The following is a 25,551-nucleotide window of genomic DNA, read 5'->3' as shown; positions in this document are numbered from 1 at the left end:
AACACTTACTACCCAGGAACAAAAATTGTGTTACAAACTGTTATCAATATTATATTTTAATCCTTTTCTTCGATGCTAAACAAATCTGTCTGTCGCCTGATGAAGCTAGTTGCAATTACTGGTGAAACGTCGTACTCAGATTGTAAATGCTGTGGCTTTTCTCTCCAACACACCGGTGTGCTGTACTCGTATTATGGATGCTAAACTTATTTCGCACCGTACGTATCCAACCATGCTAAATCGGAGGTCATTCCATTAATTCTCATCGGAAGACTGCACATTCACGCGATCGCTTCTTCGCCTCACACGCTCGTCCGTCATTTCCCTCCTGTAAATTCATTCCCTCGCCGCTCCTACAAACCGTTAGAGAGAGAGAGAGAGATGGAGAAATTGAAACAATTAAAAACGACACCCACAGGTGCCGTCCAATCGTGGCCTTGTGGCGGAATATTTGGAAATGATACCGGAATTTATAGCTTCGGAGGAGCACCACTGCTGATAAAAGCAGAGGGAGGAGGAGGCTCCTTAATGTCCATAAGATGTTTTGTTGGGATGGATCGCGCAAATATATGTGTTGTTAAACCCGCCACCACCCGACACAGCCAATTAGGAAGGTTTGTCACGTGAACAGAACGTGGCCAATTCGTTACGAGTACAGCACACCGGTGTGTTGAAGAGTAAATCCACAACATTTACAATTTGAGTACGACGTTTCGTCAGTACTCAAATCAGGTGACAAGCCAGAGGCTCCTGTTGATGGGTGTTTAAGGGCTGGCAGGGAGAGTTTTCAAAATCCCGACACCATCCTCCACCCCACGCACACACACACAGTGGAAGCTTCACCCCCCCCCTCCCCGTAACAATGCATACTGCCACAGTGACGTTGATGACCTGTCACAATTTGGGGCCCGCAATTCAGTTCAATAATCTTTTTTTGCCATATGTAAGCAGAATTCTGTTACGTCTTCACATATAAAACATTTGTGGATCAAAAAGCTATTATTATTCATATATACTATTGTCTGTCAAGTTCAATATTATCCAGCAGCATTTGTTTTAATCAAGTAAACTCTCAACCGGTTCTGACTTTCTGGAGTGTTATCAGCAGTCAAGCCTGGGTTCTGCTTAGGCAATGCGTTCACCCATAATGCTGTACACGTGAATAAAGCGCCTCGAATGTCTGCATGATTCAGCAACATTGATTCATTACACGCAAACTCTGAACTGGTTTCAACAATACAGCGTCTCATCGGCAGGGTCTCCGACCTGCTCGAGTCAATGCTGGCGAACTGGCGGCTGTGTCGAGGCAATAGTCATCTTCTCCCCTTTAAGGTACGGGTCCCAGTTCGACGCAGAATTAAACAGATATTTATAAAGTACATAACCCAAGAACAACAACATTACAAACGCTCCTTGGCGGAGACGGAACATTATTTCAGCAGCTTTGATTCAGCAATACAAGCAAACTCTGAACCAGTTTCAACGAAACAACATCTCATCAGCAGAGTCCGACCTGTTACAATCAATGCTGGCGAACTGCCACGCGTGTATAGACAAAAACCCTCCCCCCCCCATTAAAAGGTGCAGGTCGTAGTTGAACACGAAAGTATATTCCTGTATATATATGTAAACACATAGCAACAACAACAACAATCGCCAGGGTCGTTGTCGAGAGCACAGTGAACAAAACTCCAAGCCCCGCGGGAGCTGCCGAGCGAGGGGCGGACACCGCCAAGAAAGAACGGGGCGGCGAGATTCATGTGCGGATTCATGTGCGGGATCAATCACAACCCCGAGGTGTGATGATGTAGGGGACCCGGGCTGGGCTAGAGAGAGGCGAGAAAGAGGATGGATGGGTGGTGGGTGGGTGGATGGGTGGTGGGTGGGTGGGGTGGGTGGGTTTCTGCTGGGTGACGGTGGGAGAGAAAAGACCGACTTGATGTTTCTTTTGTTAGAAACCCCCGACATCAATTGGGAGAGCGACAGCGGTGCCACGGACTTCACACGACGTCTCGCGCGGTCCCGCGGGTCGCCCGGTCAACTCGCCTCGCTCGCTCACCCCGCTGTCGTTCCACTCGTTACCTGTGGCAGCACCCCCCCCCCTGCTGCGGGCCCTACACGGTTGTTAATTCATCCTCATGGCAGAAATAAGGAGGCCAGATTCTCGAGCTGAGCGATGCGATGGTGTTAGATCCCGGCATGGTTACCAGATGACCGCACACATAAAAAAAAGAGAATCACACCGTAAAAATGTTTGCACTTACGGCTCTGAGAATTTTTTTTGTATTTAAATTATTGTTACAATTGCTGTGCACAGTATATATTCTGATTGAGAAATTCATATTCAAATGTACATTTAAGTTCTGGTTTCGTCAAAAAAAATATCAATTTGATTGTCATACGACGAAAATATATCCCAGAGTGGGTGGGAGAGTGCTGTCCCCTGTACCTTGTGGACCAGAGGTCAGCGGTAGTTCTGCGATATCCGCTTCCATGGGTCACACTGCTCTGAGACAGATCACGATGTGAAGCCGATAGCAATCAGGAAAACATTTCGGCCGGGGGTGGGGTGGGGGGCAATGGCAAAAAAAAACGCTTTTTTGAATAGCAGACCAACCAAAGCGCCTTTCATTTTAAAATTATTTTCTTTTCGTCCGGCGTTTTCATCCCGCGCTGTTATCCATTACAGGCGACTACCGCGCGAGCGAGCGCACGGCCACGTGGATGCCCTGACGGGGACAACGTTGCCCACGCGACGCGACGTTCGACAGCTCTCCGTGGCAGGGATGAGCCATCAACTGCGGTGCGGGGAGCCCCCCGGGTGGGGGGGGCTGTGCGCGGTGCATTTTGGGGCGCGCATCACGGCCGGCCAGCATGGAGCACCCCCCGGCGTTCTCTGCAAGTCCACTACACGCAAACATAATCACAGGAGACGATCACAGGTCTGGCCGAAGGCCCCGTTTGAGCAACGGGGTCTCGCATGCGTTACGTGGAGCGCTCTGGCCAATGATCGTCAGCTGGTAATCCACGCAAGCAGCAATTGTTTCACGAGTGCTCCGACTACGCTGCTGACGAGACCCGGAAGGTGAAAATTGGCCCGGGGTTTTTTTCATTTTGATTTTATCTTGCTTATACAAATGCTTACCCGGAAATTTTGGTCTGGAAAGCTGCGGAGACTGCAACATACTTTGACACGCGACGGCAGAGAACGGAGCTCTGCTTTTGTTCTCTCGAATTCTGCTAGAAATGTCCAAATGATGGGGCCACTTTGTTGAGCTATCATTTGTGGCCAGGTCGCGTCTGAAAAATAAGTTAATACCTCAGTGGGCTTTGCCTGATAGGATGGGGATGGTTTAGTATTATGTGTTTGGGCGATTTGTTCACCTTTGTACTTTGCACTACTATACTGTTTTTGTATTGTTCGTTGTTGTAACGTTATTACCTTCCCCAACAGGACATTTGTAAAGAAAAAAGAGAGCTTCAATGCTCATCAGATTCCTCCAGTATAAATAGATATTCAGATTCTGAATACATCGCAGCGCGGGTTTGATTTGTGCGTGGGCGTGAAAAGTGAACAAGATTACAAAAAACACCCTCGAGGATTTCGTAACGTTCCAGGAAGTTGTAATCTACTGCTTGCTGCTGCGCTGTCAAAAGACGCAGCAGCGTCTGGCGCAGCGCGAGGAGCCGCTGTAAGGTCACGCCATAACGCGTGGTCCCCTCCACTCTTATAAACGCCTACGTCTCGGAACTGTCCATGCGCATGGAGTGGACGAGCGGTGGTAGTGGTGGTGGGGGAAGTCTCGGAGCCCGTGCCCACAGCTCGTGACCGCCACCAGCCCTCCTACAGCACGACCTCGTTATAAATACAAAAATCTGTAAAGCGTGCAGCGAGAGAGAGAGAGAGACGTATGTATGTACCTATCGTGTTTTTGTATTGTTTGTTGATTCCTCCAGTATAAATAAAGATTCTGGGTTCTGTATGTCGAACTTCTTTTGCACCGTACGTAGCCAACGATAAAAATCGGAGATGCGGGGGAAGGACAAACAAACTAAACACAAAAAGCAGTTCTAAAGAAATGGGTTCTCAATCTCAGCGCCTCTGAGATGACTCAAGAGGCGCGGGAAAGATCACAGATGAGCGGGAACGGCACCCTCTAGAACAGGCGCGCCCAACAAATGCCCACTAAGCTCCGTGGCCCTTCATTGGGCTGTTTGGGACAACTCCGTTAAGGAGCGCGTGTCACAGCCGGCGTGCAAGAAGTCGAGAGTCTGGGGACAAACGCAAACTTTAAAGCGAACGTTTAAAACGCAGATGGGAGTGAGCAACGAGGCGATCGGCTTGCGCCTGCCGTGGCATGGCTCCTCCAGCTCTCGCCCCTACGCCGCCGTGTGCACGAGTCCGTCGCTTGATCGTTCATTGTTTTTGTTTTCACTGGCGTGAAACATTTTACCACAAAAAATTTCACTCCACTCTAAGAAGTTGAAAGGGGGGTGGTGGGTTTGGGTGAGAGCTCCGCCTTAAAATGTTTGTAGTAAATTAACCCTTTCCCGTTCTGATGACGTACACGCACGTCATTGTACGTCATCGGGTTGTGTGGCACAATTTGGCGCCAGCTATCATAGAGTGCGGCGGTAGTGTCACTACAGTTCTCTGCGATGAGTACAATGTCTTTAAAAACAACGGGCGCTACGCCTAGAAATAAGATTAACGCTCAACCACTTGCGCGCTCCGAGATTCATCGGCGCACGGGACACCCACCCTGCAACTTGCAGACGTCTCGGAACGTAAAAAGGGTTAAACGCTGAAAGGAATCAGTGACGGATATGATTGCCACCATCGCAATCATCACCGTGATCACGGCGGGTAATGTCAGGTGACGTCACGGCGGTTACCTTAGGAGCGTAATCTTACCTATTCTGCTCTTGCGTACGATCGCAGCAATGTCCAGGCGCTAAACGGCAACGTCGAGGAACCGCTAGCCACGACAAGGAGCGTTCTGGGAGGATGTTTGTGTCGGGTTTTTTTTTTTTTTGCAACTCCTATTCTGAGCGCAGACGAGAGAGAGGTTGACTATATACACGGTTCATAGATTGGGTTTGCATAGCCACGGTTACACTCCAGCGGGCCCGTGTCTTTCACGTTCCGTTTATAAACCAACAAAATAGGTGCGCTCATCGGCCTGCTGATGTTCCGAGTCGGCCGAAGCAGCGTCGCTCAACGTTCCCGGTTCATTACCAAGATGAAGGTCGGAGCGGCTTGACCGTAACGTCGTCGTATGTCCATTATTACCACCCTCACACGTTGCACCAACTTTTTTTTTTTACACTTCACTAACAATTTACAAAGGATGGTGGGGAGTCTTATGGGGAAAAAACAAGGGGGGAGTGGGGTTTGGGGGGCGGGGGTGGCAGGCGTGGAAAAAGACGAGGAGACCTGAGCAGTCCCCCCCCCCCCCCCCCCCAGGTATCGACTGCTGCAGCTGATTAATGGACAGGCCGTTTGAGGTGTGGATTTCTCTCTCGTTGAATGTCCAGGATTATTGACTCGAGCTCATTATACAGATTGTGGTTTTGCAATAAAAGACCGTGGCGGTATCATTTGCAAGTGTTAATCTTCGGCAGGCTATTACCATAAGAGTTTGGAATTCTAAGGACTAGCACATTCTTTTCGAGGACACTTTGGAGTTATCGCAATAATAATATTATACTTTTTTTGCTCCATAAAAGCTTCACCCCGGTGTCTCCAAGACTTTCTTTTTCAACAGGGTCGTCAAACGTGGGGGGGAGTTTGCCAGGTAGGGTTTCAGTTTGGCCACCAAACGACCGCACGAAATAAAATTGGTATAAAATTAAAATTTTGATAAATTCCTGCCCTGAAAATGCACACGAAATATATCGGGGTTGGCCATCAAGTGACAAACAATCTCATGCCAGAGCATGTGGGAAAGGGCGATAACTGACATTATCTTCACTATTATTATTGCCAATTATTTTTGTGCGGAGGATTTACAAAGGTTACTTGATGAATATTTACAGAAGTCTGTCGACTGTCATCAGTGACCAAACACGATGCAGAATCCACACAACTGAAACATTTATACACTGGGGGGTGGTGGAGGGGGGGGCATAAGTACAACGCGGAGTCTCGAACATTTAATTGCAGAAAAGCCACTCTTTCAAAAAGACCCATCGCTATAACTGATGTTAAAATAAATATCCGCGCGCACCAACAAAAGACAAAGATCCCCCGTATAGCCTTAACAGACTGTTGGGGCAAGTGCTGTTAGCGAGCACCTATGAATGCCAGAACGGCACACGAGGGGGTGGGTGATCAGCGCCACGCCCGGCCGCCTTTGCCTCCCCCGGTAGCGATGTTTTTACACACCGCACCAGGTACTCATTTGAGGCCGAGTCTACCTGGGGGAGGCCCAGGACCGGTGCAGATAATCGTCACTGATTTTGGCCGTTAGCGGGAATCGAACTCGGGTCACCAGGTTCATAGGGCAGAGCGCTAACCGCTACACTTCCGCTCTGTGTGTGTGTGCGCGCGCACGCACACACACAATGAAAACCCGAGGGATTGTACCAAAATTGGTGTTTGTGCTCCATTTGTGCGGAATTTGGCGGAGGAACGCTAAAGCAACAGCAACGAGCCGAGGGGGAATTGGCCGCTCTTCCCGCATGGCAGGTGGCTGTGTGCCCACAACTGAGAAGCCTCATTCGAGCGGGGTTATTCTAATGATGCAGCGGATGCCAGCCCAATCCCCAGCTTCAAGCCTAAGCCGCGTGGACATCAACACCACCAGCACATGGGCATTGTTAAATCGCCGTGAGCAGTGTACGGGAGCGGGCGCAGAAACATCAATTGTTGTACTGTACTATGCATCCACGGCTATGCTCCCCGCCGTCACAAACCCACACCGACCAGCGTGGTAAAGTATGGCAAATAACCCCCACGGCGTGCACTCGTCCAAGCCCATCTGCGTCTCTCTACGGTCAATATGATGTCTCTAATTATAAAATGAACCAGGGATACGGGTAAAAGGGTTTATCTTTGATTTACTTTGCTGCAGATTCTCACCCACCACACATTCGCTCGCAAATTTACGTTGCCTCACAGACCGCTTGGGGCATGCCGCAAGCATGCTCCGGGCCAGCGCTGCCTATGCCCGCCCACCCACCTTTGTCTCCCCGGTGCCGACATTATTCATGGCCACCGAACCACAGCGGCTACCCTATTAATTTTCGAGGTCGAGTTAACCTAGGTGTTGGCCAAGGCGAGACTCAGCTTCCCAATCACCGGGGGCGATTTGCACGTGGGCATCAGTTGAATGCGGGTTTCCGGGATCATAGCACATCATTACCTCGGCGTCACCACACAAATATACATATTATTTTTACAAGAGGCACATTTACATTTGAAGATTCGTTCAATTATCTGTTTTTTCCCTCCCCCACCCCCTCCCCCGGCTCACAATCGTTATTCAAACTCCGCAAGTGCCAACCCACAAAAGGCATTAAAGTACCGTAATCTTGAATGAAATCATCTAACTTTTCTGGTTTCCTTCACTCTCCCCCAAACCCCAAGGTGTAAAAATAAAAAAATACACACGCCCACACACACACGCACGGGTGCACAACATCTACATAAGCCCAGCGCAAACGGGATGCCATGTGTGTGCTCATCAGTAACTACACTATTCAAGCCATGGATCAAAGGCTCCCTCGGCCGTGTCAGTCACGGGAGTTGTTTGATCACAATTCACCACGCTGGTCGGGGCGAGTTGATGAAGGGGAAAGTAGCAGATAATCAGTTCAGATATGTCTCGCATTAGCCGTCAGTGGGGTCTTGTGGGGTCTTGCGGGGTCTTGTGGGGTTCCCCCACTCCCCCCCCCCACTCCCCCCCCCGGCCACCTATGTCTCTCCAGTGGTGATCATTACACCGAGTATTAATTTGAGGCCTGATCGATCTCCGAAGAGACCTCGACCGATTTCGTTTATCACTCGCCACTGACATTAGCCACGTCCGGGAATTGAACTCGGGTCGCCGCGGTTCATAGCTCGGCGTGCAAACCGTTACGGTGCGCGGCGCTCCACTCATATGCGGCGATCTTTACATATACACATGTTAAAAAAATACTTTAAAACGGTCGAATGTGAGCGATTCAACACAGCACGGCGGTATATTGACACGCACGCGTCGCTCGAACGATTTTAGACACGTGGCGTAATCCCGTGACTTGCTCGAAATGCGGGATGTTGCTGTAGCTCCGCGACTCTCCCCATCACCTCGGGCACTCCGTGTGGCTAGCCCAGCTTCGACAGCAGCCACCCCCTGATGAATACCAGCCAGCTGACGTTCATACTACCTGCCGAATGACTTTCAAACAAGGAAGGAAAAATCATGCATACGCGTGGATTTCTGCCCCCCCCCCCCCCCATCATATCCCCTCCTCCCACGGCAGAATTAAATTGGCGACTTTCAAGCTGCACGATGAGATGATGTCGCACGGCGAATGGCCCCGTGGTGGGAAACACGTGATCAAATGTAATTCTGCAGTAGCCGGGTTGAGACGTTCAAGTCGTTGCACTTGAGAGCCCGGTTTAATCACCGCTCAGTGTTGATTTGAATACATTTTAAAAAGTGTTTGCGTCTCTGTGCGAATCACCGGTGACAAGGGGTGAGACCATCGACTCGCCGCACTTGACTACCCGGTTTAAATCAGAGGCAGCCGAAAACCCGGATTCGAACCCAGGATCTCAACGGTTCTGGCTCCGCACTCTCTGACCTCTGAACCACCGGATCACCTCATCAGTCCCATGATATTCAGGCGCTTGCTGGACCAACGCTCCCACATTTGCACAGAGCCGCGCGTGTATAGACCGGCTCGCCTGCAGGCGCCCACAGCTTGACGGGCCACAAAATGTGTCCCCTTCAAGTTAACCGAGCACCACTTTAATTTCCCACTGCTGGGCTAAGGCCTCCGACAAATTTTCTTAAATTCCTCCCTTTCCATCGGTTGTTCCTGTCCAGCAGTGGCCTCTGAAGCCTTTAATAAAAAAAAATCAAAACAGTCCGGGGGAAGCCACAGAAGCCTTCATCAAAAACCGAACAACTTTGATGACGTTGTCTTTTATCTGTGATCTATAGGAGTGCCGTAATTATCGTGTTATTTTATCTGCTGCTTTGCTCCTGCGGTTTTTTTTTCTCCGTTCCACGGCGCTCGTGGAACATTCGACACTTCACCTTCCCGGAGGATTTGATTTTTTTTTTGCTTTGTTGCCGGTCCACTATTTTGAAAGATAAAATCCAGCCAGAGTTCACACACACACAATTGCCGCGGTGATTTTCATACTTCGATTGAAAGACTTAAAATGGGCGACTGAACTGCGACCGGATATATTTCCAGCGCTCGTCACAGACGGTTTACCCGTTCAAACCCGGCAGGCCGCCCTCGTAATTACTGTGATGGAATGAATTCAATAACATACGCGTGAACTGGCATGAACTGGCGTGAACTGCCTCGTAGTGGACCTTAAAGATTCCGTGCTGCGATTTGCAGCATGACGCTGTGTACCAGCGTTATGCTGCAAATTTTCAAATAAATAAAGTCACGCTGCAACTTACCCCTTGTGGGATTACCCGCTGCAACATCGTCGACACCCTCCCACCACCACCCACCCCTTATCGTGAAATCTGCTGATCTCGTTAAGGAGCATAAACCATCAGCACGCAACCTCCGGTCTTCCTCGCAGCAGCAGCAGCAGCGGCTTTGTTGCTAGCCATCAAACAAAGACGGTCACCGCATCGCGAGCTCTCTGACGCGCTTCTGCGACCGTCTGACACGCTCTCCCCCGTCCAATTTACAATATTCAGAAGCCACTGGAGCCACGCACTTTTAAAATCTCGATTTCAAAACTGATTTCTTCACAACTGCCTTTGTGCGTTTAGTTCGTTGTCCTTCCCAACCGCACACTCCGATTAGCACGGTTGGCTACGTACGGTGCGAAAAAAGTCCAGCGTACACACGACTCGCAGCGCGCGTCCGAGAAAAACTGCGGCGTCTTCCTCCGCGATGGCCTCGCTCTGTGCAGAATGAATATCAAACGTGCTCAGCCGTTAGTTACTATTGCTATTTTTTTTTTCTTAAACAAACTTCGAGGAAGCTTTTCGCGGCGTTCACTTAAATTATTTCGCATCATTTCGTCGAGATTTGTGTTTATCCCGCGACTGCCAGCGTATGAAATTCAAAAAGTACTGACCCGTTGCATTCATTCCGCGCTCGCTCTTACGAGCAGCCCCGAATTCCGAACAACGTTCGGTTCTCTTGTTTTTTTGTTTAATTACCGAGCTCACGGAGCCATATCATAGCAAGTCTCTGATTCCCCTCCCTACGGAGCTCTGTCGCTGCCTCGCTTGGCTATTTATAAAGCAGTCAGCACTCACCGTCTCGCTTAATCAAAACGTTGTTTGCTCAGATTATTACACCTCCTTTGTAAGCACTACCGAAGCTGCATTACCCAACGCTGGCGTTTAACGTCTCTCCTTACGTCAATTAATTGTTGTGAGTTACGTGATATCGTACCCCGCGAAGTTACTGTGGTCATAAAGCACCGATCACTTTAAGGGCAGATACAAAAACATCGATGCTGTCCGTGGTGTAATAGTTTGCACATTGGACAATGAATGGCTAACATCGCAGTTGCTTGGCACATATGGTGGGGTAAAGTGTGAGTATTTCCACCTCTTCCAAGAACATTTATCTGGTGGAGGTCCTTCCGCCAGCAGTGGCATGAGCAAGAATTTGCATGGCTGCGCCGTTGTCTATTTTTTGCAACGGTAATAATCTGATCATCGTCATTGCAATCAATCACCATTATTCAATTGCGCATCATAGGAATACGCAGAATGCCTAATTGGAGAAAATAACATCATCATCATCATCATAGGCGTCACAATCATCATCCTCGTGATATTAGGTGTCATGTCATTATTGTTTACATTTTGTTTCAGTTTACAAATTATCGTCATCACCATCGTTAATATGACGATAATTGTCACAATTAGCGAATTACTCCATGAAGCCACAACTTTCACAATTGCCATTGCAACCATTATTATCACACCGAGTGCCGTGCCCCCGTTGTAATCAAGGGCATCATTAGGTACTTAGTTATTGATGGCGAGGTGGCACACACACACATGCCGCGATCGATCGCCTGCATCTGGGTTGAAAAGACAGAAGAGCCAAACCTCCAGCGATAATGCTCTGCTAGGACATTATCGACACCGATTGGAACAAGTCTGCCGTCAGCTCAGGGGTGAAGGCTGCAAGGTCGCGAGCTCAATTCCCAGCGAGGGTCCACTTTGTCCCATCACCTTCATCACTGTCGTCGTCATCAATCAACACTTCCCTGTGACCGCTGATTTAACCCAATCATCCATATTATCATCAATGTCATCATCATCAATGTCAGCATCCATAAAATCATCATCCATAAAATCATCACCAATATCAAATCCCAGTGAGAGTTGACCGAGTCCCATTATTATTATTATCATCATCAATATCATCGCGCACGGTGGCAAAGAGAAATCGGTACATCGATGGATTGAATCCATCTGTCTGTAACGTTCAGTGACACCCCCTCTTGTACGCGTGGTGGGTTTGCCTCCGGGGGTTCCAGTTCTCCCGCACATTCCACCGAATTTCCCAAACATCTCGATGTAGCAGGACCCTCCCGAACAAATAAAAAAAATCTCAAGTCTCGGCGAGGTAATCCTAGATAAATATAAGGCATCACCATCGTGAGCAGAAGCAGCAACATCAATAGCAGCAGTAGCAGCAACAGAAATCGTATCCAGCAGAAACATCAGCAACAGCAACATCAACAGCAGCAGTAGCAGCAACAGAAATCATATCCAGCAGAAACATCAGCAACAGCAACCTCACCAGCAGCAGTAGCATCAGCAGCAACATCGCCAGCAGCAAACAACACCAGCAAACAGCATTTAACATCACCATCATCGCCGCTCGGGGATCAGTCAAATGAGCACTGCCTAGTGAAGGCTGTGCCACTTGGTAAGACCTCGCAACCGAAGGCTGCCACTGCCAAGCGCTCGTCCGAGCAACGTGACAGCTGAACACTGCCCCTGCTGCACGCAGCGATTTGAGGCCTCGTGTTAACGCTAACAGCCAGACGTCGCAGTTGGCAATGAGATTACAAAGAGATCACTCGAGCCTCCCCGTCTCCACCAGCCCCGCGCACGGTGCGAAAGCGGCGCATCCATCTGTACCATCGTCTCAACCAGACCTGGGTCTCTCCTAGGTCGACCCAGCGTCAAGTGAGTAGTGTGCCTGGTGTACTGTGTATACGTAGTGAGTGTGGGTGGCTCGGAGTCAAATGGCGCCACGTTGGCACCGCTGAAATTCTGGGTTCAAATCCAGGCTGTGTCATTAAAACCGCGTTCGAGTGCAGTGGGTTTATGGTCTCAGGCCGGTCACCAATGACGGCACACACACAAACATCCCGTCGCATTAAATTTGGCTCTGCAATTGATTTATCTGAGGATTAGACAGAAATGTCAGTTTCGCCGTCTGAAAAAAAGCATTGCTTTCAGTGGCAGAGCGGGTGGGAGAGCGCGTGCCTTCTACTATGTGGAGCAGATATCACTCGAAGAAGGCGTCTCAGAGGTAGCTCTGTGATAACCACTTCCATGGGCCATCTTTGATCGAGAAGGGTTACACTGCTGTTCAGAGACCGGAATTGGCACTTCGTTTCCAGATATGATTACCCATAGCTCCAGGAGGGGTGTAAGGTTTGTGAAAAATATGACCATTAAATACATTATATATCTAGGGGACCTTTTTGCCAGTATAAAAAATATGTTTTTTTTATATAAGAAAAAATAAGAATCAAAATGTACCACCCAACTAAACGCCAGGTTTTAGTGACATAGCACGTCGGGTCACAGTGGGGTTACAGTTGGAACGTAGGGTCAAAGTTGGAAGGCCGAAAATTCAAATAAACCCTGACAGGGTTCGACTCAGCCCATCGTCCTCACTGATGTGGGTTTATAAAATAGTTACAAATGCATTGGGCAATCAATCGTGGTTGTGCCTTTGGGCTGGACGTGTCCCCAGCCATAAGAATGTGGAATATCCAATTCCGGCTTGTGGCTGTGAACGAGAAGATCATACCACCACCACCAATACCACCCCGGTGCTCAATTGAGTGGGAAATCACTTTCTAATCATATTCATCGCCATCAAAGTCAGCATTAAAACGATCAATACCGCGGTAATATAACATTGACTAGTGCGGTCAATAGCATCTTCGGCATAATACGCCGTGGCTATCAAACGCAATAACTTGTTGACGCTCACAATTAGAACGTTCCACTTTCAAGAAGCGCCTGCGTCTGCAGACCCCTCTCAAGCGTGACGGTATAGCCTTTTCGCCATGCCTCTCCCCGGCTCGAGTCTCACATTTTTTTTTGGCCGACTTAACGGAGAGAGCGAGAGAAGAGCAAACAAAATCACCACGCGGCACCGATTCGCTAAAACGAACATACGAGGCGCCTAGAAGACTCGCAAACAAAAAAGCGGCCGAGCGAGGCACGGCCCCATTCATTATTCAACCAAAAAGCACCACACCCGGCTGGCTTGCTGCAGGGGCGGGCGAGTCTCAAAACACGCGCCACCGACTTGGCTTCACGGCGGGAGGCAAGCGCACCTCGCAGTACGACCTCGACCTACAAAGGGAGCGGTGAACTAGGGGCACCACGCACACCCCGCCGGCCCCTAGCCTGGGGAGAGGATCCTTTTGCCTGTGACGCCAAGCGCCTGCGCTTCTCACCAGCGTCGATTCCAAGCGAGTCCGACGACGCTGGCGACGGCACACTGCGCGTGGCGAAACCCATCGACGGTTTTTCTCGTCTCAACGCGCGAACAGAAGATGGTGAAACGCTTCAAAATACTCTTTGGTTCTTGAAAATACAAGTGCGAAAATGGGGGGGGGGGGGTGGGGGTGGGAGGGCGAAACTGCTGTCGTTATGGTCGTCATACCTCGTAAAAGATCGAACGCAGAAGACCCCTGGGGTTTGATCTCCCACGAAGCTCGTGGTCCACCCTAAACCGCATCCACTGCAGAAACCCACCACGGCGGTTGTGGACAGCTGGCGCACAAATGGAACATTTTAAAAAAAAACTCTCCAGTGGTAAGTCTGCGAGTGTGGTCATCCAGACGCGTAGCGCGTGTAACGACGCAAATGCCCCGATGCACAAACACGAAGGAGACATCACAGCGACGATGATACATTCCACTTGCTCCCGACTCGGTTATCTGACTTGACCACGTGAATGTTAAATTGTAGTTGTTGCTCTGCCACCTACAGTAGCCCGTCATATCGTGCACACAGATATATTGTGACAAACTCCATCTAGGACTTCAAACCTCCTTCAAAATCACAGCATGTCCCGTCATCGTTCTTCCCTCCCCCTGTTCCCCCTCCTCCCCCCCGTTCCCCCTCCTCCTTCTGTTCCCCCTCCTCCCCCCTCCTTTCCCTGTTCCTGCTCCCCCCCTGTTCCCCCTCCCCCCCATCCTCCCCCGGCTTAAACATAGCTTGGCCTTCTTGTCCTATTGCACTCCGGGGCTGTACCTCGCTGCTCTGGATGACCACGTGTGGCGAGAGGGGAGCCCCCTTCCCCCCCCCCCCCCAGAGACTGCCGACTTCACGGACGATCACAACAACAGCAAAGTGCCTTTTTGCCATTTTATCCAATTTCGCCGCTCGCCTCTGCGGAATTCCCCCTCCCCCCACACCGTCTCCGCCGACACAATACTTGCAGCAATAAATTTAAACTCTTAGCCAACGTCGCGATTTGTCACCTTAATTTTCTTCTTTTTTTTACAATGGGTTGCAAAGTCGCGCGGTTGTCTGAGACCTTGGCAATGAATCACCCACCGTCTGCGTGCAGCAGCAGGGCGAGTGCCTACGGAGAGACACAACTTGCGCCTCTCGTTTTAACGCCCAAAGATACTCGCGCGCACCCTTCGCGCAAAACCGAATCGCATGACGTATTCGGTCTTCTCTTCCGAGAAAAAGGGCAGAGGAGCAGCCCGGCAAACGCTTGCCGACGGCACTGCTGGCGGGAATGACATCCACTAGACTCGATATCGTCTAGGAGAGAGCATTTGGTCGACTCTTCCACGCTGGACAAACATCTCGGAAGGAGGTGAGAGTACTCACACTTTACCCCCACCGCACGCATCCAGCCGATCGACAATCTGGCGTTCCCATTGATACCAAGACTCGGACTTTTAGGTCAACCGGCAAGGCCCCCGTTAAGCCGAGCGGCAGTTACACAGAGACTCGTGTGTAGATGCAAAGAGTTACAGAGACGAATAGAGTAAGAGAGAGCGAGATCATCAGAGTTACATAGAGCCTCATAGGCTACAACCCAAGGCCTTTGGCAGTGGTGGCAGCTACAGGACACTGCAGGGAGGGAATGTGCAAACTAAAAAAACTTGTTTTTACACGAAACCCATGCCAAAACTTAGTGCAAAAATACATGATACAGAATAAATAGTGCTTAAACACGTCAAATATTCCTGTAAAAAATACTGCTGGCCAGATAGACGCAGGGGGTGGGGGGTTAAGAAACTTTCATTATTAGTACATTTCTACACTGGGAATACTGGGACATGGAATAGAACCGGCAAACCTCTGGATTGCACACCTTCTCTTCCGATGATCAGCGTATGGTCAAGGATTGCAATCACACCAATCGGCGTAATCGCACGCCGAACATTCTAACAGAGCGCAATCAACAACATTCACGCCTAAAAATAAATACCACCAATTACCCCAACTTCCAACCGACCGCCAGTTCATCTGAAGCGGTACGTTTTCAACCGGTGCATATTGTCGGCGATGACGTAGATTGGGAAAAAAATCATTAACCCCCGAAGAATGAAAATGGAACGAAAGCTGAAAAGTGTGCAAAGAGGCGTGGAGACACGCGTGCTTGGGATTGCACTCTGGCCACGGTCACTGCATCGCGCGGCGCTTTCAAATGCGATTCTGCGGCCGTCTGGAACGCTCTGCCGTCAGATGTCGGGACGCCACTGGAGCTACGCACTTTTTAATCTAAATTTAAAATGCATTTCTTAAGCACTGCTTTTTTTCTGTTTAATGTGTTGTCTTTCCCTGGCACGTCCGATTAACACGCTTCGAAAGAAGTTCAACATACATACGCACAGACCGGGATCGGGGAGCAAATGCAACGCGGAGGTATGAAGATAGATACAAAACTGGTCCAAGTTATATATTTTTTTATCTCTTTCCCCCGCCCCCCTTCGCCAATTGTGATATCGGTATCGTGTCTGGGGGCGCAGAATGTATTCAGAAAACCTCAGAGCGGTGCACCTTGTGCGACAGAGAATGGGCTGCGGATGAGAATTTTCAAGGACTTGTGAGAAAGAAATAAAACCTTCAAGTGGGCGTTTTTATCCTTTACAGATTAGCCGCTGTAATTTCCCCACACAGTCGATAGGACAGTCGAACCGATAAGTTTGATTCTCAGGAGGTTGAATTGAAGTGTAAAACCAATTTTAATGCGTTTGGTTTTTGTAGTGCGGGTAACGGTAACCACTCAGACATCCAAGCGTTAAGATGGAAATAATTAAAATATATATCTTTTTTTTTAAACCTTTTCACAATCTAATGGTGGATGAAGGCCTCTCCATGCCATGTCAGTCAAGGGGATTATTTGACCATACGTCACCACGTTCGTCGGTACATGTTGGGCAAAAAGGGGTTGCCCAGGACCGGCTCATACATCACTTCTCACGAATGGTCGTCGTGGTCGGGACAACAGCAAGAAAAGATGGGGTCGTCTTTTTTATTTCAGCATGCCATGCTTCGTTGAGATCATCATCTCTTTGTGCAATAGAGATGTAGATGACCACAGATACGTTTGCCCAAGGACTTGGCCTACCTGCCTCTTCCCTCTCATCTCACTCAATTCCACTTCACGTGCTCTCAGCTACAGCAACCAACGCTTACTCGGCCCCGCAGTCATCAACCTCTGCCCAATGGGAGATCTCTCCCCACCTCCCCTCAGCTATCTGTTGCCACCAACTCGCTGTCCCAATCCAGGCTCAAGGTCCACCGATTCTCTCCTACCTCCTCCGACTATGACGTAGGGACGTCATTAGGAGTGGAGGGGGACATGAAGGGCTCGTGGCATCACCAACTTGGCCAAAGGCTAGTCAGTTAGCGCTGAGTTTTTGGGAAACCCTTTGATCAATTTAGACAATTTATTTTGTTTATACATAGGGCAAGACCCTAACAGCAGCACATCTTTCAACTAGATTTTAACATATGAGCATTTTAATTATATTCATTAGGGCCACTAACACCCCTGCCAAAGGACGGACAAAGCTAACCCATTCCAAAGGCATTCAACCGTAGATGGAAAGCGTAAAACAACAACAAAAATCGACCGTTAAAAATCAAAACCCAACTGTAATAAAAACGTTAAATTTCCACTGCGTTACCGATTCGCAAACCGTGCCGTTGTGTCAGGCAAGATCCAAAGACAAAGACCCCCCGTATAGCCTTCGGCGACTGTTGGGACAAGTGCTGTTAGAGAGCGCCTATGAAGGCCGGTACGGCACGCGATGGGGGTGGGTGGCCAGCAGCATGCCTGGCCGCTCGTCTCCCCAGTGGCGATATTAACACATCGCACTAGATACTCATTTGAGGCCGAGTCGACCTAGGAGAGGCCCAGGACCGGTTCAGATATAATCGTCGCTGGCGTTGGCCGCGAGCAGAAATCGAACCCGGTATTGCCGGGTTCGTAGCTCGGCGTTGCGCTCATCGCTACGCCACCACTCCCCATCGCAAGCTCCTCTCGCGCGCACCTCACTCACGGGAGCGAGTGCTTTTTTAGCCAAGAAAAAGGGGGGGGGCAGTGGGTGGGGGGCAAAAATGGAGCATTAAACACGGCGACAATGCGCGAACACGAGGAGACACGAGGAGTCAGAATTAACGTCTGTTCATTAATCATTTCGCACGAAAACGGAGAGGACAAAAACCTTTTACCCACCGCAACGAAAGCCTTCGGAGATTGGTAATGCCTCTCCAATACACGTGATGGATGGCTCAGGAGTAGAGGGTGTGTGTGTGTCAAACCCACTACCTCCTCATGCACAACCCCGACAGCACGTGGGCCTGTTGGTCCGCGCATTGCACTCACTCCGAATCCGGCAATGCTCATTTCGATTCTCGCGAAATGTCTTACGGTCACTGCATCAAACAAATGCCCCTTTCTACGTCACCGGTCATCTCGACTCCGGTGGTTCGACGTGATTGATCGGCAGAGGGCAGTGCAACGAAACCTTATTGTTGTGTTGTACTTCTATGCTCCCCACCTTCACAAACCCGCACGGACCAGGCGTGGTGGAAAAACAACAAACGCGGACCTGCAACGGTGCGTGGAGGAGGGCCCTCGTCCAGCAGTGGATTGGGGCTCTCCTTACTCAACACGAACAGGGGGAGGCGGTGGGGGCAAGGGAAGTGCCCTTGCACGACAGAACGATCGCACAGCGAGTTGTGAGGAGCTCGCGGGCTCAAACGGCGCGGGGGTTGGGTGGAGGACGGCTCTCGGCGTGGACTGAAGTTGACACATTTCCGGCGACCGTTCGAACCTTCGACCGACGGGGCGAAGGGATCTCTCTCGCGAAACGGAGGGATTTTGAAAAGAAAAGAAAAAATGGGGGAGAAAAAATAATTGCGAAGAAGGAGGAGGAGGAGGGACATAATAACGGGCGAACGGTAACCGGGTGGAAGAGCCCTGACAGTCGACAGGAGCGTCTACCCGTTGCTGCCAAGATGTATTTTTAAAGAGGTGTTTAGTCGCTGCTTTGTCGCGGGGTCATCCAGGCGGCTATGGGGCGGCCGGGGCTGGCGAGAGGAGGCACTTTGATTTGCCCAGACACTACAAAGATCCCCATAATAGAGGCGGGGGGGGGGAGGTTAGATCGTGTAAATATACAACTCTGGCTGTCGCCTGATGAAGCTGGTTGTAATTGGCGGCGAAACGTCGTACTCGAATTGTAAATGTCGTGGGTTTACTCTCCAGCACTTCGGTGTGCTGAACTCGTAACGAACTGGCCACGTTTCGTTTACGTGACAAACCTTACTAATTGGCTGTGTCGGGTGGTGGCGGGTTTGACGACACATTTATATATTTACGCGATCTAACCCAAAAACAACGATTTTGGATATTGGTCGCGACAAACCTACTACGTATTAAACTGACAAAGATCCCTGCCGTATAGTCTTGCATAGGCTGTTGGGGGCAAGTGCTGTCAGCGAGCGCCTTTGGTGACCGATACACACGAAGTCCCTCTGAAGAGGAGGGATGGAGTGGGTGGATGGGTGGCCAAACACCACGCCCGGCCGCCTTTATCGACGGATCCCCAGCCCCTTATGTTTTACACGCCGCACCAGGTCCCTAAAGACTGGTTGGAAATATTAACCGCCGTTATTGATCGCGAGCGGGAATCGAACTCTGCTCGCCCGGGGTTCGTGGTGCGGCGCACTAACCACAACGACCGCTCGCCACCGAGACGTTGCGCACGCACGCACAACCTGCAAACCCCCGGGGTATGCGATATGCAATAAACGCAAGTGCGCGCGTCAGCATTTGCGTTGTATCCCCTCTTTCAGATCTTTGCAACCAATGTCTTGTTATTTTTCACAACACAAATGATAAAATAAATGTTGTGACGACGCGTTGCCTCCCGTGGTCATGCAGCTCCCCGTCTCTCTCACGGCTCTTGGACCAGCGGCGGTCACCTGGACTCTACCTTCTCGTGGGTTTGCAGGGAAAGTCGACGATGGCCCCGAAAAGATTCAACTTCAGTCACTCGGTGGTCGCTAGCCTCATCATCGCTCTATCGTTACTACCCATCCATCCCTTACCAGTGCCCACGAACTTCACTTGTTGAATCAATCCACTGCTGTTGGTTGAGGACAGCGTCTAACAGATGCCGACCGTTTCATCTCATCCATCACACCGTCTTCAACCACCGTACACACACGGCAGGTCTCAGAAACACTTTGGCTTCTTTTTACTTGCACTGCCCGACCTTGGAATTCCCTCCCGTCGTCTCTATTCCAATGTTATGAGCTCAGTTAATTCCAAGACAATGTAGTCACTCTAATCTGCAATGCCTTCAATCGTGCTGTTATTTACTGGCTGCTTTACGTTTGTAGGCATTTGAGCCCGTGCGTGGAAGCCACCACGATACACTACTAAAAATAGGACTTACAAATACTATCGGTGTGCTACACATTAAAGACACCTCAGTTATGTCACTGCAAGGAGGAGGCACTTGCGGTCACAAAAAAAATGGACTGAACGTGCTCATATCTTTTTTTACGCAAATGTCAAAAAATATGCCCCTCTATAGCACCCGATTAGTGCTGGCCGAAATAATCGCAGGTCGTACGGACCAGTCGTGGGCACGCCGTTCACAAACCGGCACGGCTGGACTATGGGTGTGGTGAAGTATGGTCGAAAAACTCCCATTACCAACGTGGCTTGTGGAAGCTTTCATCCACCAGCGGATTGACAAAAAGGGTTGTAAATTATTACATATATAAATTATATTTTCGAATACGTGCAATGTCCACATTCATACAAAATAACAAACTCTCGCACGAATACCTTAATACACACGTGTGTGAAGTTACACGCACACCTGCATACATTCACATGTGCAATACACACATTCGCTCACACATACACTTTAATCCCTCTTAAGCCAGGCATAGGATTCCACATGAATATATACACTCACCCCATGCATTATGCATGCGTGTAATCCCTCCCACAGTGAGAAAACACTGCGCACAAATCGCATATTTATACACTAACGCACTTACGCGTATTGTTTCTAATCAAATTACAGGATATATCCATCGTCAGTTATTGTCCATCAACTGCTAGATAAAAGGCCTCCCAACGTTTCTCGTGATCTCTCACGTTCTCGAAACGCCACAAATCCCATCTCGTTGCTCCATCTCCATGACGGTGGGGCCTCCTCTCTTGGCGACCAAATCTGTCACCAGTCTCAACCATGGGCCATCGTCCCCTCTAGCCACGATGTGTAGTGCCCCATGGCCACTTCGTAGTGATCATGACGTCTGTGATTTACATTTCCTTCTTGAATCCATGTGCTCCTCTATGTATCCCCCCCCCCCCCCCCGGGTAAGTCGAAGCATGCAAAACTCTCAATACTAAATTTGGCTGTTTTGCTCCATTTCATTTTGCCAGAGGTCGTGTTTCCGATCCATGTCATTGCAGGTATTATTACACGGACCGAAAAGCTTTATCCAACAAACAATGAGCCGTTATCTAATTCGTATAGCGCAACCCGATTGAAATCAATGTTTTCTTTCCGAAAAAATGATATCTTTATTGAATGGGAAAGAAAAAACATGACCCAAGAATATTTTTTTTAAACATGTTTGCTCGGTTGGACAAGTAAAACCATTGTAAATAAATAAATATAAACATTGTAAAATATTAAAGGTGAAGGTGCAGCCCTGGAATTTCTTCTGCACGCCGCTGCTGATGGAAGGGCTTCCACGCGAGGCAGCTCTCGAGCCCCCCCCCCCCCCCCCCTGTGGACTGCTCTTGCTACACTGACCCAACGTCTTGGAAGAGGTGGGATTATTCACACTTTGCCCCACCACATGCGACCTACCGATCGGCTGCGGTGTACCAATTTATACTGCTGGGTGGATAGGAGCGGTGGTGGTGGTGATTATAAGCACTCCCTTCCCCATTGTTACAAATGCCGTTGCTGGGAAATCGACCTCTAGAAGTCCAGTATGTTAATCATCACACCACGGCAGCATCCCAAGAAACATTGTCATCTTGGAAACATATGGCATCACTCAATGCTAGATTAAATAATCTCCCTCAATTTTACATATATAAGCAATTTAGGAGATGGTAAATGAGAAAAAAAATCGTAATCTTGCCTTGAATTGGAAAGCCATGCAATGAATGTCACACTTTAAAAAAATGATGTACACACACACACGTGTAAAATATTAACAATAAAAAATTGCCTCGACAAAGACGAGCCATTATCAAAAGGACAGGCCTAATGCTCCCTGCAACAAAAAAGGTCAAGGGGTCATCATGGCCAATTCTGCCATCATTTTCTCCCTGCTGCTCGACTCCGCAGTTGTGAAGTCGACACTTGACCTCCAAAGTCCTGCTCTTACGGTCTCATCAGCTCCCCAAATTGGCTTTAGGTCTTCCCACCCTTGCTTGCAAAATTCTGAGTGCCATCCCGATGCCCATGTCGATAACCTCCCCTCCTCCCTCCCTCCCGCCCCCTGCAAACGCCCCCCCACACATCACAACCTGCGTTACACCTACATCACTCTTTGCCAATTGTGTTTATTTATTCTTCTGCGAATTACCAAGTTGATTACACCATCCTTTCCCTGACATTTCTGGCACTCTCCGCACGGTACCTGTATTATGAAGGCCGGAAGTTACCTCTCTCTGAAATGACGGTGGGGGGAAAAACAAATAACTTTTTATCAAAGCTCTTAAAGCAAAACAAAAAAGTCAGTTCAAGTATAGCTACGTTGATATGCCTATTTTACCAGCCGAGAAGTCAAGAGGCCAGGATAGTCTCATTTGCATGCCAGGCCTGGGGCATTAAGTCTGCCAGCTTGCGGGCGATGGTTGCCGAGCGTGATCCCAATAGTCATTTGCGCCATGTAAAGTTTCGAATTCGGAAAACTTTAGACCCGTAACACTCTTGCGACTGACGTCACGAGGACCCACTCGAAGTAAAACAAAACAGACGGCGTACATTAATGTGGTGATCACACCAGCAGTGTTAAACAGGGCGGCCGCTGGAGTTCGAACCGCGAACCCTCGGCAAACGACGTTGCGAAAGCGCTAACCGCTGGGCCGTGCCACCCATCCCGCCGTGAGTAGAGAGAGATGCGAGCCAAGAGGTGCGAGCCAAGAGGTGCGAGCCAATTGCTGATTTTCTCTCTCTCTCGTAAAGCAGACCTGGAGGTGGGTGGATGGGGGAGGTGTCAACGTGCGGACGAAAGCTTGTGAAACTGGCTTTAAAAAAAAAAATCGCATCCTTGCAATTTACTTTCTCACCCCACTGCTGGCCGAACGGACTCCACATCTAATCCACACACACTCGAACACAGAGAGAGATAGATCCACACCGATAAGAACACAAGCGAAGGAGCACGCAACACAATGAAACACAAACATTTGCACACACAAATCCAAATAGAGGTGGGGGGGGGGGCACATATAATTAAGCACCTCTACGAAACAACACAGCAAGCACGCAATTAACACACGCACACACACAATTGTACACACATCACGTTACACAATTAAATACAAACTAACAACACCACTCAAGCGCACGCGCGCACACACACACACACAAGCGCAACTACACGAAACATTCGACTCAATATACCCATTCATTCAAAGCGCACCAACACAAAACACTAAAGAGTGGGTGCGCACACAACACACGCGCGCTAAGGCGCGCGCACGCACACCAACGCGAACACGCGGAATCACAACGCGAGCGCCTTGTTTGGGATCCCGCGTGGATGAAGCCGGCGCGCACTCACCTTGCGCGTCGAGACGCACGGAACGCGCGTGCAACTGTGCACGCTGTTCATCCCAACACCTCCTCTCTTCTTTCTCTATCCCTCTCCTCCTCTTCCCTCTCTCTCTCGCGCGCGTCTCTCCTCCCCCCTCCCTCTCTCTCTCCCTCCCTCCTCCCTCTTTCCTTCCACATCTCCCCTCTCTCTCTCCCACTGGCTCATCCATCCCTCCACCTCCTTACTTCCTCTCCCGTAGCAAAGCTTCACCAGCCCCTCCCCTATTCCTCCTCCCACTCCAAAGACAAATATCCCCCGTGTAGCCTGTAACAGACTGTTTGGGGGCAAGTGCCGTTAGCGAGTAGCGCCTGTGAAGGCCGGCACGGCACACGAGGCGGTGGCCAGGACAACTCCCGGCCGCCTTTGTCTCCCTCCCACTCCTCTCTCACACGCTACTCCCTCTACAGGAACAATGCTATCAGTTGCACGCTTCACTACCAAGTGGATGGTGATGATGATGATGATGTTCACATTAAGACGATGATGGTAATCGGATGATGTTCCGAATGATGGTGATGATGATTATTATTTTCGGACGATTGCGATGATGGTTATTGCAAAGCTTTGCGATGGCTCATTCCAAGAGCACACGTGCTCGCATGCACGTGTTTTCTTTTGTTTACATAATTGATGTGACGGCAATATAATTAAACACCAGTGAAACGTGCTAGGGCGCGATTATACGCACACGCGCGCTGGGTGTCGCAAGGTTAAGTTTTGGATCGGTGGAGCAGACTCAGCTACGAAAACAGCTGTGGGAGCTAAACATATCAAACGTATAAAATTCACAACAGAGGAGGGGGATATTTTAAAATATAGTTATTATAATTATGATGCTGATGTGGAAAAGGATGGTGACAACAAATCTTAATGGGAGGTAAATGCTTATGATAAGTAGGATTATTATTTAGTATCATTTAATTAGTCTAAGCATGTTTATTTAGAAGGAAATAAACGCAGTTTTAAATATATGTTCGGGAGGGTCCTGATTATGCAGAAAGGCACGACGTCGCTAATGCGTAACTCCAATTGAGTAATTTGCAGGGTCATGTTTCAGCATTGGGTATATTTGGCCAAACCCGATTATAGGCTTTCATCAGCTAGAGGTGAGGGAGGGGGGGGACAACCCGGAGGAAACGCATGCAGAATCGGGAGGGTGGTGGGGATAACATGCAAACTACACGCCGAAAGACGCCCAAGTCGGTAAACGAACCCAGCGCCCCTTGCTGCATGTTAGGCACACGTGTCACCACTGAACCACTCTGCCGCCTAAAACCGTGGAGGTGATTGACAACTATGATTTTTGTGGAGGATACTGTCGAGAGTGACAGCGGTGATGAAGAGGATGATGGCGATGATGAACATTAGAAGGATGATGGTGTCAACCTGAGCTTAATTTCTCACTATCGTTCTGGTCGCAGGTAGAGACGAAGGTGGCATCTCATTCACGGCCATAGCCAGATGTATACTGGATGCGGTGTGCCGGATCGCAGACTTTATCCAGGTCGCAGACCCGGCTAGAATGAAGTCTTGGGGTTAACTGATGATACGATTTAGATTTTCATAGCGTCGAAAGTATGGAGTTTATTGATCGATGCTGGTGGTTATGCATAGGGTGATGATGGATTAGATGTTGATTGATGGTGTGGAAGCTTATGTTAATAGCTACGTGTTTAAGTAATAATTATGGCGATAATGGTTTTGTAGACCGTGACTGTGATGATGGTGTAGGAGATGATGATGATGATGATGTTCAACACCGTAGAACAGTGACTACAGTTCATATTCTTACCGA

General features: G+C 49.3%; 1 protein-coding gene across 2 annotated transcripts in view; it reads right to left on the bottom strand.

The window, feature by feature from the left end:
* DISP3 (dispatched RND transporter family member 3) overlaps positions 1-23,867 on the bottom strand; it is a 246,057-nt gene extending 222,190 nt beyond the window's left edge. Inside the window, exon 1 of one of the 2 annotated variants that reach the window (XM_076070260.1) lies at positions 23,724-23,867. The gene's annotated coding sequence lies outside the window, so the exon portion shown is untranslated. The remainder of the gene's footprint in view (positions 1-23,723) is intronic. The other variant, XM_032961968.2, reaches the window with a different exon arrangement.
* Positions 23,868-25,551: the final 1,684 nt, after the last annotated feature.

Source organism: Petromyzon marinus, chromosome 28 (genome assembly GCF_048934315.1).
Source record: "Petromyzon marinus isolate PM22_M1 ecotype Great Lakes invasive population chromosome 28, UKy_Petmar_22M1.pri1.0, whole genome shotgun sequence".
NCBI lineage: Eukaryota > Metazoa > Chordata > Hyperoartia > Petromyzontiformes > Petromyzontidae > Petromyzon > Petromyzon marinus.
Note: the sequence above shows the minus strand (reverse complement) of the source record. Positions and strands in the feature narration are given on the sequence as shown.